Source organism: Lycium barbarum, chromosome 4 (assembly GCF_019175385.1).
Source record: "Lycium barbarum isolate Lr01 chromosome 4, ASM1917538v2, whole genome shotgun sequence".
Classification (NCBI taxonomy): domain Eukaryota; kingdom Viridiplantae; phylum Streptophyta; class Magnoliopsida; order Solanales; family Solanaceae; genus Lycium; species Lycium barbarum.
The window spans coordinates 67,294,179-67,308,227 of NC_083340.1; positions in this window are offsets into that span (position 1 = coordinate 67,294,179).

A 14,049-nucleotide genomic window follows, 5' to 3' on the forward strand; every position below is an offset into this window, starting at 1 on the left:
TTATTCTTTCGATATGGCATAATGAACTTTAATGTTATTGATGGTGTGACTACTTTAAGATAAATTGTGAATCGGCTTCTATGCCATGGACCTTTTTGTTGTGTTTGCCTTGCTATTCGGGAGGAAGAGTAGCCACTATGGATCCTAGTGTATCAATGCCTAGCCATTCGGGAGGAAGAGTGACCACCGCTGGGTTCGCTACCCGGGGTGTTATTTATGCCTAGCCATTTGGGAGGAAGAGTGGCCACTGCTGGGTTCGCTACCCGGGGTGTGACTTATGCCTAGCTATTCAGGAGGAAGGATAGCCATCGAGAATTATATGTTCCGGTGTGGTGCGCTATGCGCGGTATGCTTGATTCATGGGCCGGTATTGGCATATGTGACATTCTTATTCTCTTATGGAATTGTTGATGACTATCTTAATTGATTTAAAAGGCATATTTGAAGGTGTAACTTGACAAGAAGCTTTATAATGTGTTTTTATACTTATTATTGAGATACATAAACTGAATAACTGTTCTTACATTGGGTTCACATCATTTTCAGGACTTATTTCTTTATGTATTATATACTCTATTTTCTTATTACTTATTGTCCCCGAGGCACTCACTGAGTACGAAGTACTTAGGAATACCATTGTTGTTTTTTATGGTATGTTAGGTAACAGGCATACCATTATTGTTTTTGATGGTATGTTAGGTAACGGAGAAGAGCAGGTTCTTGGTACTCTAGGCGTTTAGAAAGGACTTGCTGTTGCTGCTGATTTGGTGAGCCCACACATTCATTTGTGGGACACTCTATTTATTTAATTCCCTTTATTTATTCTAGTTTCCGGTTTGCGTCCCGATGGGTTAGACATTTATTCCTTATTCTTAGAAGCTCCTTAGTATACATTTGAATGTGGGTAGAAGAAGAGCTGTCTTTTAATTCTTTCAGGCACACTATCATGTTTTGGGTGAATTATTTAAATTATAAAGACTTCCGCTGTTTTAATTAATATATTCATGATTTGTAACATTTATTTTATAAACTGTTGGAGGCGAATGTTGAACCTGGCGGATTCAAGTATTATTACTGTGGTGTTTAGGTTCTTCCGATGTTGTTCATGACGTCGGATGCCGGTCACGTCTAGGGTGGGTTTTGGGGCGTGACACTGTAACACCTCATGCCCTCAGGCTATGGTTGACCCGTAAGATGGGGATATAATGGAACCAAAAGGGGAAGTGTGGGAAGTTCTTTGTAACCTATAAAATGTATAAGAAGAGTCCTTAGGCAAAGTAAAGTCGGAAGCTACGCTACGGAGCATGTTTTCAAGTGAGTTTGCACCAGGTCTCACTCAAAGTGATTATTCGGAACCATCTATAAGGAATTTGAGAAAACTTGCAAATGCAAGTTGTATATCTTGGAAATACCTTTCCATCCATATATGGTGGATCCCAAATGGACATATGTACCGAAAGTTATGTACAATTTACTAAACAGTGGTCTGCCGACTTACGGCAGAATTTGCAGCCGTAAATTTTTTACGGGCCGTAAATCTGACCGTAAATTCTGCCCAAAAATCACACACATTGTTGCTGATTTTGATAGACTTTACGGGCCGTAAATCTAATTTACGAGCCGTAAAATTGGCCTAAAGTGGGTTTAGAACAGGCCTGACAGCAACTTTAAAACTTCATTTTTTGGTTTTTTCACTTCATTCTTCATATCCCCAAGCCCTAGAATGACCATTTTCTCTTCTCCTCATCCTCATACATCAAGGTAAGTCCCCCCAATGTATTCCGATGTTACCAACGTAAGGCTTTTAAGAAAACCCTTCTCAAAGGTTCTAGTGAAGGTTTTTGGGTTTCTCCTCCAAAGATTGGATTTTTCTTTGAGTTTAGGAGCGATTATGGTATGTTAGGCTAACTCTTTACGTGTGGAATGTTAATGGTTCTTGTTACACCCCACACTTTCATAGCACGCCATGTATTTCACCGTATTAATGAAGTATCAGAGACGTCCTGTGAAGTTTTGACAGGTACAAGCCATGAGTAGTACGTAATAATGAAGTAAAGGATGAATTACGATCTCGTAAGTCGTAACTGGGGAGGACAACCAAGGAACCTAAGGACATGACCATTATCAAGTATGATTCATGATAAATATCATGTATAGAGAGTTTCGAAAGATTCTGGGACCAAGCAAATCAAAGAAAATAAGTTTGTCGAAAATTTGGAAAAAGTTAGCAGAATTTTGGATAGAAATTTTGGTTCAATTTTAGAGGGGTAAATCTTCTGGCATATCAGGAGTTTTGAAGTGAAAGAAACGCCTAAATTGAAGTTCAAGAAGTCTAGTTTCCAACTCAACAAACCGTTCGTCAAAACAACATCGGAGTAGGGAGTTATGGGCATTTTAAGATAAGCCTCCAAGCTGCCAAATGACACGGGATATAAACAGGAGAGATGCTGCCTGAATTTTGACAGATTCTAAAGGAGTTTAATTTGAAGACTTATAGGCATATGACAATAAGCCTCACAATAGTATGTCTTGAATGTAGATTTACAAGCTTGGGAGGATAAGCGTTAAGTGGTAGAAGACCAAAAAGGTATGTTAAGGCTAAACCTTTCTTTCTAAAGTCATGACTCTTTTCTTATGAACCCATACATGTTTTTCATAATATCCTTAGTCCCAAAAAGCTAGAAGTTCATGATTCTCAAAGTTCTTCTATTGCTAAAGATAAGTATGTTCCATGATGATAATGATGATGATGATGATCCCATTCTAGAGATTCCAAAGCTTATGGATTTGATGCTATTATGAGATTATTTATCTTATTTCATGATTTTCTTGATTTTGTTCATTGTTCTTGATCTCACTTTATGTTACTTGTTCCTTCAAGGTGAGATATAGCGATGATGATTGTTCCATAAAATAAATCGGAGGTTTACCCATCTTACGTCACTTCATTGTGTTTAGGAATGTGTACTTAAGCAATGTTTTGTAGGACATGAATAGATAGGCTTATGGTGTATCTCAAGATTTGATTAATGTTTAGTTAAGCGAGAAGAAGTTCTAACGGCCCAGAATTGTGCTTATAAGTCTTATGTGAGCATGAGAAGTGCATAGAGATTACTCATGAAGGCCAGGTCATGATGTTGATTATATTTACCACTGGTCTATGACCAGTTGGGCAGCTTTGTATTACCACCGAGCTACGGCCGGCTCGGCAGATATGTATTTACCACCATGCTACGGCTGGTTGGGCAGTTATTACCACCGAGCTACGGCCAGTTGGGCAGATATGTATTTACCACCGTGCTACGGCTGGTCGGGCAGTTACCACTGATCAGTTGGGCAGTTAGAACTAGGACGATAAGTAAGTTAGAGACACTGTATTGTACATAGATGTAGTTAATGATATGAGAGTATAGAGGGATATGCATACTATATTCTCATTGGCAAGTCAGAAGTGTGAGGTTGATTCTTATCATTCTTCTTGAAGTATATGCTTATTATGTTACATTTCCGCCTTACATACTCGGTACACTATTCGTACTGACATCCTTTTGCTTGGGAATGCTGCGTTCATGCTTGTAGGTATAGACAGACAAGACAAGGACCTTCCACAATAAGCAGCCTCCAGGTACTAGTCTTGATTGGTGGGCTCCACTTCTTCCTGGAGCATTGCCGAGTCTGGGTCCGTGTATGTATTCTTGTGTGTTACGGTATGTCGGGGGCCCTTTCCCGACTTGTATGTTTCAGTATGTTCATAGAGACTTTGTAGACAGTTTCTTGTATACAGCTTAGTTAAGTCTATTCAGTGGTTACGTCGGCATCGTGGGCCCATTATACATATACATATGCATGATAATATATTCATAGTTAGCCTCCTTGGCCTTATTTTTCCATTCGAGACATAGAAGATGCAAGTTACAGTTTGGTTCGCTCGGCCCCAGTAGGGTGCCGGGTGCCAATTACGCCTCACCGAGGTTGGGGTGTGACAGTCCTCCCCACGCCTCGTTCTTTTATGACTATTAGGAATTGTCTCAGAAACATAGTTATGCCTTAGTTCCAAGAAGAGTTGTAGAACTTCTATTCTCTAAATGATATAGTTTCATAATTCGTTCATTAGTGCCATTCTGAATGTCATGAACTCAGTACGTAATCAGTATAATCTCATGTTTGTTATCCCATGAGTCTTAATCATGAAAACTCAGTATGCTTGTGAACAGTTAACGCTTTAAGCTCTATAATCAGATCATGAATACCTGTCTCAGTATAGTAATTTTTAGTATTCCAGTGTTATGCATTAAAGTATGATTCTCAGTTCCTCATTATAAATTATTGAATGTTGAACACCTGTATTTGGGCCTCAAGCCACAGTTTATGTATACATATACTTGGGCCCGAGGCCACTGATTTGTGCACTTATATTGGGCATGAGGCCAAAAATTATTGATTCAGTTAAATAGGTGATTCCATATTCAGAACATGAAATACTTATGACTTTACTTCTCTAGTTCAATTCAGCTATCAATATGTTCAGTTTCAGTACAGTATCTGTTTATTGATTTGGGATGCCCTTTCCCGAGCACCCCACGACAATTTATTCTTTCAGTTAGTTTTACATACCAGTGCAATTCAATTGTACTGATGTCCCTTTTACCTGGGGCCTGTATCTCGTAAATACAGGTAACGATTTACAGTATAACGGATCTGCTCGCTAGGATTCTAGTACCAACTGCTTGGTGAGCGCCAGTTCTTTCGGGGCGTTATTTTATTTACAGTCTTTCCAATATTTTTAGATAGTCAAGTATGTCGGGGGCCTTGGCCCGATAAACAGTCAGTACTCCATTATTTATTCGAGGCTTCATAGACTAGAGTTGTAGTCAGTCAGTATTTAGCAGGCTTTTGTGTTAGCCATGTCGGCTACGTTCTTAAATTTCAGACTTATTCCGTAGTTATGATTTAGCAGTTAGACATTTCATTATCTCATGTTGTTTATATGTTATATTCCCCATCAGTATATACCTCATGTTGATTCAGCCAGCTAGTTGGTTCGCTCGGTTACATTTAGTCAGGCACCGAGTGTCTTCTTACGCCTAGGCCATGGTTCGAGGCATGACAAAGCTTGGTATCAGAGCCGAGGTTCAAGTGTCCTAGGGAGTCTATGAAGTCGTTTCTAGTGGGGTCACTTTTACGTGTGTGTGTGCGCCACACTTGTAAACAGCTGACCACCAAGACATTCAAGAGTGCCTCACTTCTTTCATACTTTATATCATGCATTTCGAGCAGTACTTTCAGGAATTCGTCTAACTCGTACATATTACATATTTCAGAAAATGTCTGCAAAAGAAAGCATACAAAAAGAACGTCATCCACTAGACAAAAGGCTACTATTGATGCTGCCCGAGAAGTGGTCTCTCAGACTCAGGGAGTTCGCACCAGTGCTCAGAGAATTGCACCAGATTTAGTGCCTCCGACTGCACCCCCACCAGCTACAGCAAGGCCTACGGAGGTTCGTACTCCTGTTTCACTGCCCATTTCCACTGACATTCCACTGACATGGATGTTAGGGCAGCTATCCAACTGCCCACCCAAATAGTTTCTACACAAGCTCAATATCAAGGAACAACTCCAAGCGCAGGTGCTTATGGGGTGTCATCCAGTTCCAGGACATAGGAATTTCTACATATGAAGCCTCCAGTGTTTACAGCGTCTATGTTATACCCCGCATTTTCAGAGCCTGAGCGTGACACGTGCTTCCTCAAACATTGACAATCACGTTGTTACTACATAATTTAAACTCACGTTGATAGTATTATATTTCGTATTTTTTTGTACGTCGGATTATTCGTAAGCGGAGGTGGGGCCCACACATCGATATTTTTTTTGGAACACGTGACAAGTTATATGAATCACATATGTGAAGTTAAACACAACTCAAGAAGGACCCTTGAGCCAAATCATAGTGGAAGTCCTCCAAACAAATATTTTTAAGTAACGTTTTCGGGTGATCTGACTTCGAGGGGCAAAAACTGTATTATAAATTTAGAAGTTCGAAAAATACCAAGAAATAGAGGTTGTAGATATTTGAATCAGCTTTCCAACCATAGGTCGTGGGTCCACAGGCGACGTTGGGATAAGGAGATATGGACGTTTTAAGGAAGGAAGGTCAGTGGGCTAGGCCCAATCTGGGCCCAACCGGGTTACGCCCATGACCCATGTTTATTTGAGTGACATATCAGCCTTTTCTCCTCATTTTTCAGAACAAAACACCCAGAAAATTCTGGAGTAAAAGAGAGAAGAGAGCTTAGAGAGAAAAGATCAATTTTGACCAAAATCTGAGCCCCGAATCTCGAAGCCCGTGCAGAGAAAAGTGTTCTATGTTGCGTTGCCTCCAATTTGAGCTAAAAATCAACCAAAAAGAAGGGGATGGACGTGGTGGCTGCACACTTGAGGTAAGATTAAGGTTCCTTTTCATTTCTAATAAGTTTATTTAGAGTTCTACCGAACTAGAATGGAGAAAATAGTGTGATAAATTCGTTTGTTGGCGTTGTGAATTATGGAATGAGATTTGCAGAGAATTTTGAATGAAAATAAATGTATTCAACTTGTAGAATGTGGAGGATGTCGTTATTGATGTTGTTAGTATTAATTTCGACTCCTTACGGAAATAAAATTATTAAATAGTTATATCGCAAATTTGGTTGGTTGAGGAATTTAGAAAATACTGTGTGGGCTGTTTTATGGAATACGTTGGTATTGGAAATATTATGATTAATTTTGGTATTGTTGTTGTTGTTGGTTGCTGAATTGAGAATTCGGGCTAGGCATATAAACAGGGGAGAGAGATGCTGCCCTATTTTCGGCAGAATATAAATAGTATGATTTGAAATATGGTACAAATGTGCGACGAAAAGGCTAACATTAGCATAAATTCCTTTTAAATGTAGACTTACAAGCTTGGACGAATAAGCGTAGCTTATAAGCGGTCGAACAGGTATGTAAGTCTTACCCTTTCTTTCTTTTGGCATATCCTAGGGCCAAATAAGGTATGATATGTACTCTGGGGATTACTCTATTCTTTGATTCTGAGTTTGTTTACGATTCTTATTCACTTCTTGATATGATTATATTCCATATGATCGATCTTTTTATAGGATTGAACAACGAGATGAGCATGAAGGGTTTTGTTCCTAAAAGAGTTCTGTATGTGTTAATGTCCGAAGTTCTGTTTGATATATTTCCGTATGGTATTCGAGAGATATTGGTATGACTAATGTCTAGATTTTGATAGCACGTTTAATTATTCCGTTGAGTCTTTCATTTATTTTGATACGTACATATGGTTCCAAAAGCTTTATTTGATTCGATCCATAACGATATTCAAAAGGTACCTAATATGATTGTTGCTTTGATTTTCCAAAAATAGCTTCTGGAACGTTCAAAAAGGTTTCTGTAGTAAAATGTCCCTAACTTTCGTAAAAGATCTCGGATTTTCTTTGAAATGTTCGTAAAAGTTGTGTGGTAAAAATGTCTATAACTTTCATATACTAACTCCGATTGACTTGAAACGTGTTTATGATCCTTCGAACCTCGGTAAGTGTATGTATCTATCGAGTCTGGATTTGTGTGCATATGGTTTCGCACTACTCTGTTCGTGCAAGTCTCAGTATGTTATTCACTGCATCCCGGGCTAGGTTCTGTTATCGTGCGCCTTCCTCTGCATTGTTCACCGTCTCCCTCTCCCTTGCGGGCCGGGTTCTGTTATATGTATATCTGTATATGATGATATGGGGATGGCGGCCAGGATGGCACACGATGATTCTGTTCACCACGTTCCGCAATAGAGGGCCGGGATCTGTTATCTGCACATATGGTATATGATTCTGACATGCATTGATAATTCTGTTCACCGCGTCCCTCACTAAAGGGCTGGGATCTGTTACATGCATATATGATATATGATCTTGGCATATGATGATTCTGTTCACCGCGTCCCTTACCAGAGGGTCGGATCTGTTATATGATTCTGTTCACCGCGTCCCTCACGAGAGGGTCGGGATCTGTTATATGCACACATACGATATAAGATTTTGATATACATAATCTGTGTCTGGAAAACAAACATTCTGACACTCTGGATCCGTACTTCTTCTGACATATGACTTCGGCATATATTATCTGTGCTTGGGAAACAATCATTCTGATATTCTGGATCTGTACTTTTTCTGACATATGACATCTGCATACACGATTTGTTATTGGAAAATAAGCGCTTTGGTAATCTGGATAATGTAATCACTCTTGTACTGTTCGTTTTGATTATTGTTTTGTTTTCTGTATTTCATGCTTTACATGCTCAGTACATATTCCGTACTGACCCCCTTTCTTCGGGGGCTGTGTTTCATGCCGCGCAGGTACACCCAGATGAGTAGAAGTCAATATAGAAGATGTTCCAGCGGCGTTGGCAAGCTCCACTTGCTCCTGGAGTGCTGCCGAGTCAAAGTATATGTGTTATGAATTCTGATAAATGTTAGAGACTTTGCAGACAGAGTCATGGGTATTGGAAGTCAGTCTGTAAGCGGCTCCATCAGCCGGTGTGTCATTTTGTGTTATGTTATAAAGTCCATGTGGTTATAAATTTTATTTGATTAAAGAAAGATGAAAAGAATATTCTGAAAGCATTTACTATGAATTTCATTTGTATTTGATTTAAAAGTCCAAAGAGATCATGTGTGTAATAAGAGTCTGCGGGTTCGCTCGGCCCTAACTAAGGGTCGGGTGCCCATCGCACCCTGGTAAGGTTAGGGTGTGACAAAGTGGTATCTGAGCAGGTTGTCCTAAGGGTTGTCTGCAAAGTCGTGTCTAGCAGAGTCCTGTTTATGGGTGTGAAGCCGGCCACATTTATAAACAGGAGGCTGCAGGGCATCTAGGGATTGTTGACCTTCTTTCTGTCTCAGATCGTGCGATAGAGCCAAGTCGTAGGTAATGAGATTCCTTATATGTAAGCCTTACATACGACGGAAGAAGTTGAATGATGATATGGAAGGTCATAAAGGTAAGTTGGAAAATATTTGTTTTGTTATCTGAAATTGGGAGCGCTGGGTGGCTATAATATGTCGTACACAAATATATGCCCTGTGAGGCATTGTTGGTATTTGCTGTGTGCAGATTCTAAATAGTAAGAATGGTAAAGAAGATTCTGTTAGAATTTTTCAAAATCAGGCTATTTAGTTAGGTACATCTAACAGGAAAGAAGCGTGGAAAGTAAATATTGTAAATGGACGATAAGTGGGGTGAGTTGTTTCAGAAAGGTTATGCATTTGGTAGGGCGATGAAGGCGCGATCGCTACCATCGGGAATCTAGAAATCTGGGATGAAGGTAGTTATACACGAAAGCGAAAGGTGAATATTGAGGATTGAAAAGGGGTAAAATAGTAATTGTAAAGGAAAAGACGTGTTACGAGGAGGTCTCGGAATCTGTAAGACTTCGACTTGCTCCAGATCATGTAATAAAGTTCATACGAGGAAGTGGACGCGATTATATCAACATTAAGGCACCGGATTCCATTGAAGTTTCGAGGTTAAGCGTGCTAAGATGGGAGAAATTTTGGGATTAGTGACCCCCTGGGAAGTGAACTAAAGGTCCTATAAATTGAGACATAAGAGGCAAATGAGAAGTTAGAGTAGCCTAAGGGAAATCAGAGTATACGGGATGGTTGGAGACCATAAGAGGTCGCGTAGGACGAGGCAGACTAGATTGGTGAAGAGATAGAAAGTGCATCTCAGCTTTGAAATTAGGATAAGTTTGAATAGCGTTTGAAAATGTTTTGTAGGCGAGATGGTAGAAATTATATATATACCTATATATGAATGTGTATAATATTCTACATGTGATTGTATCAGTGGGCATGTATGCCCCAGCAACCGGTGCTATGGTATATTGAACGCACCGATCAAATAGGGTAATAAAGCGCGAGTAACAAAGAGAGCAAGAAAGGTGTACAAGCTAAGTTCACAAGGGATAATGGAGAGGATGACAAATCCAAAGGACATTGTTATGTCCCGTGTTTTCATATAATTGGAAATCGAGAAATAATTACGACTTGTGTGTTATAAGGACATAATTTGATTTTAGTGAATATGACTATGTTGGTTATGGAATCATTAATGTCAAGACCTCGGGGAAGGCCGAGGGTACATTTGGAATTTCGGAAATTAGTTTCGGGAATTACAAAACGGGACTTTTGTGAATTGGGCCAAGAATTGGACAACCAAAACCTTGGGCCCAAAGAGGTGAAGTGGCCGGCCATGACATGGTCTAAGCCCACTTTAAATGGTCATGTGATTATCACATGACCTATATTGTGATATATATCAAGTCTTGGGTTGTAATTATCAAGAACAAGAACAAAAAAATCAAAGAACACCACAAAACAAGGGTTCGGCCGAAGGCAAGAAAAGGAGAGAAAAAAAAATTCCCTAGCTTTGTTGTTGATCCAAAAATCTTACTTTCTACATAGTTGTGAAGTGCTCAAGACCCTCTTCAACGGGGTATAATTAGTTTGGCACAAGAACTACGTTTACGGCAAGTCGGGTTTTCAAGAAAAGGTAAGAATTTTGCCCCTTTAATGTTAGAGGATTGATATGAATATGTTAAGGATTGAGAATAGACGAGAATCCCATAACTTTGATGCTTATAGAAAGCCGTGGGTGTGTGTGTGTTGGTGTTGTAGCCGTGAGTTTCATGAAGTGCAAAGGCATAGGAATTTTATCTTGTTTAGTTGGTTTGTGGCGTCGTTATAACATTTAGGACGTAAATGATTGATTAATGAATTAGATTGGCGTTGGAAAATGATTTCGGACATTATCGGAAAGTGTATGCCTTTTGTATATTTACGTATATCATTGTATATCTTTGATGCTAAGGACATTAAATATGATTTATGGTTGATGTTAATGAATTCGGAATGAAACGACGCAAGTTAGAACGTTCGTTGTAAGTTTTGGTGTTTTGGGAGAATTATGGAAAGTAAGGGATTTCGGGCAATTTCGTGTATGGCTTGGAATGCATTTGGAATGTGATGGCATAATCTTGAATGAGTGAATGAATACAATAATATGGATATAGATTTGGAATTTTGAAGTTTGAATGAAAGATTTCCAACTTGTGTAGTAAAGTAGGCTTGTGAAGTTTGAATATGGTTTATATTGCTTGATGATGTTTGGGTTGTTGTTGTTGATGTATTTTGAGCCGAGCTAAGTCTCGGGGATGTTAGATTTATAGGGGAAATGCTGCCGAAATTTCGGTAGGCAAAAATGAAGTTAAAGGCATTTTTAAGCCTAAGAATCTCAATTGGTAACTTTGACCATTTGCAGATTTCGGACGAAACGGGACTTGACTTTTGGGAGAGCATACGACGTCTGTAAGGTATGTAAAGCTTCCCACTCCTTCGTTTGGCATATCTTAGTATGATAGGCGAATATGAGAACTTCCGGAGCATTTCTGCTCCTCGAAACCCGATCCACAGAAAAGTTACTATTCATTCAATTCAATTGAAGCCTAAGGGCTCTATTTTGGCTAGAATGCCACCACTCGTCTGAAACCTATCGAAATGTGGTCGGGTAACTTAGAAATGATTATGTATGACCTTTGGCCTATAAACGTTCGATAAATATGTTCACCACCTCAATTTGACTCGAGGTGGGCCCGCTACCCCGAAACGCCCTATTTGTCGTATTGGGCTATCTTTGTAAATAAAGTTTGACATGCTACTTTCGATTTTGGAACTTCCTCCTACGGGATATGTTTTGAATATTACGATGCGCTAAGTTACGTTTTGAGCTATACGCACTATTTTGGAAACGTCTTTTAAATGAAACCTTATATCGACTAAGTATTCGATTATTTTGTGTTATGAAAAGACTTATGGGATTACTCTGTTTTGAAAGACTATTTTGAAGAATGATTTGCATTTGTTTGCTCACGACTCCGTTCGTGCCTTATTATGACTTCGTTCACCGGTTCCCGGGCCGGTTTTGATTCGTGCGCTTTATGATAATTCGGCTGTATGCTGTGTTACGGTTCCCGAGGCTTCGCCATAGGGCCGGGTTCCGTTTGGAGTTATGCTGTGATATGGCTCGTGATGCGATACGCTCACCTATGATTATGTTTGTGCTCGGGGATGTACGGAGATTTGAAACCTTCTGGTGTTATGCTGTGTGTGGCGCCAGCGTCGGAGTGGCGACCACGTTCCTAAGCGTTTGCATGATTTTCGTTTGCATTATGTATACATATATGATTTTGATACGGATTTTGACATACCGATTTGTACTCCACTTTGTCATTCGGTTTGCTTTCGGTTTTGATCCATATTTCTGTACTCTGTGCTTTACATACTCAGTACATATTTCGTACTGACCCCCTTTCTTCGGGGGCTGCGTTTTATGCCCGCAGGTACAGACATTGGTGATCCTCCACAGTAGGCTTCACTCTTTGCTGTTCCGGAGTACTCCTCTTTGATCCGGAGTCCACTTTTGGTACAGACTCCTTTTGCTTTGAATATATTCTGTACATTTGACTATTTGGGTACGGCGGGGCCCTGTCTCGCCATATGTCTTTGTTTTGAATTCGTAGAGGCCTGTAGTCATATATGTGGGATGAGGGTCCTGTATGTGTTGGTTTGATTTCGTTTTCTGGTCTTAAAGCGGTCTGTTCATTATGATGGCCCCAAATGGCCCTTATGCTTACGTTTGCACTTTTAACCGGCGATGTCTATTCCGCCGCTCAGTTTGTATTTGATATGGCATTTTGATTTGGTGCGACCGCTTAAGACATATTTTGATATAAATTACGTTTGATATGATTTCGTAAAATTCAGAAATAAGTTTGGATTTGATAATGAATATGTGATTCGGTCTGGGTACCCAGGTAGGGTGCTAGTCGCGGCCCACGGGGCTGGGTCGTGACAGACATTTCGGATGATGACTATTATAACGAAGTAACAACGATTGGTAGTTAGTAATTTTTCGAAGAAAAGAAAGAACATTGTTCTTATGGTTGGAAAATAAAAGAGGCCGCTGGGTATTAGAAAATAGTTCATGGACCATTAATTATACTGAATACGAGAGTATACGCTATGGAATTATATGAACTATCAACGTGAAGCTATGCCCAATTATAATTGTGAGGGGTCTACGCCGGAGAGCCAACAAGGAATAACGATTGATGAAACGATCGCCAATACAAGGAAATTAAAGACAAGTATACTGGTGTCGAGGGATATATAAAGAAAAGGAAACAGGCGAAGTACACAAGCCTAAGAAGTAGTCATATTATGAGAAAAAGGAGGATGCATCTCCTACGGATACCTTATACTAAGACAGAACAAGTAAAGTACCTAAAGAAATAAGCTGGAAAGAAAGATGTGGCTATGAGTTGCGAGTTCACCACGTGATAATAAGGCGATAAAGTAAGGATATCACCAATAACAAGTAAAGATATGATTATGATTGTCATTGAAATCAATTCTGAGTACAACACAAGAGTAAAAGACTATGACGCACAAGGGGTCTTAGTTGTACATGAGACTTAGATCCTTGATAAGACAGATGTCGGCTTAAGGGAAGTGCAATTACGGTTACCGTAAGTCAATTACGGGAAAGAGAGAAATAACGGAGATGGAAAGAAAAGGGGAAGATGACGCTACCAGTGAATGCTGATTATTGAAGAATGGGATAAATGGTACTACACGGAGGGTACAGACGGTTTGACATACTAGTATTCTAAGTATCCCCATGGGACAGAGTTGTTAATTGGAGCAGAGGTAAACATTGACCCATAGTTAACGGTTGAGTTAAGTAAAATACATCCTTTGTTTGGATTGCAACATTGGTTGTACTATTGAATTACGTTACTGCAAGATGAGTATGTTAAGACTTCGCACATAAAGTACTGTAACTATAAATTATGGGAAATGGCATGAATATGATGTAGTTTGAAAAGGGAATTGAGGAAAGGGGTACATGAATTCATGATCGGAGATGAGGTAATGGATTTAT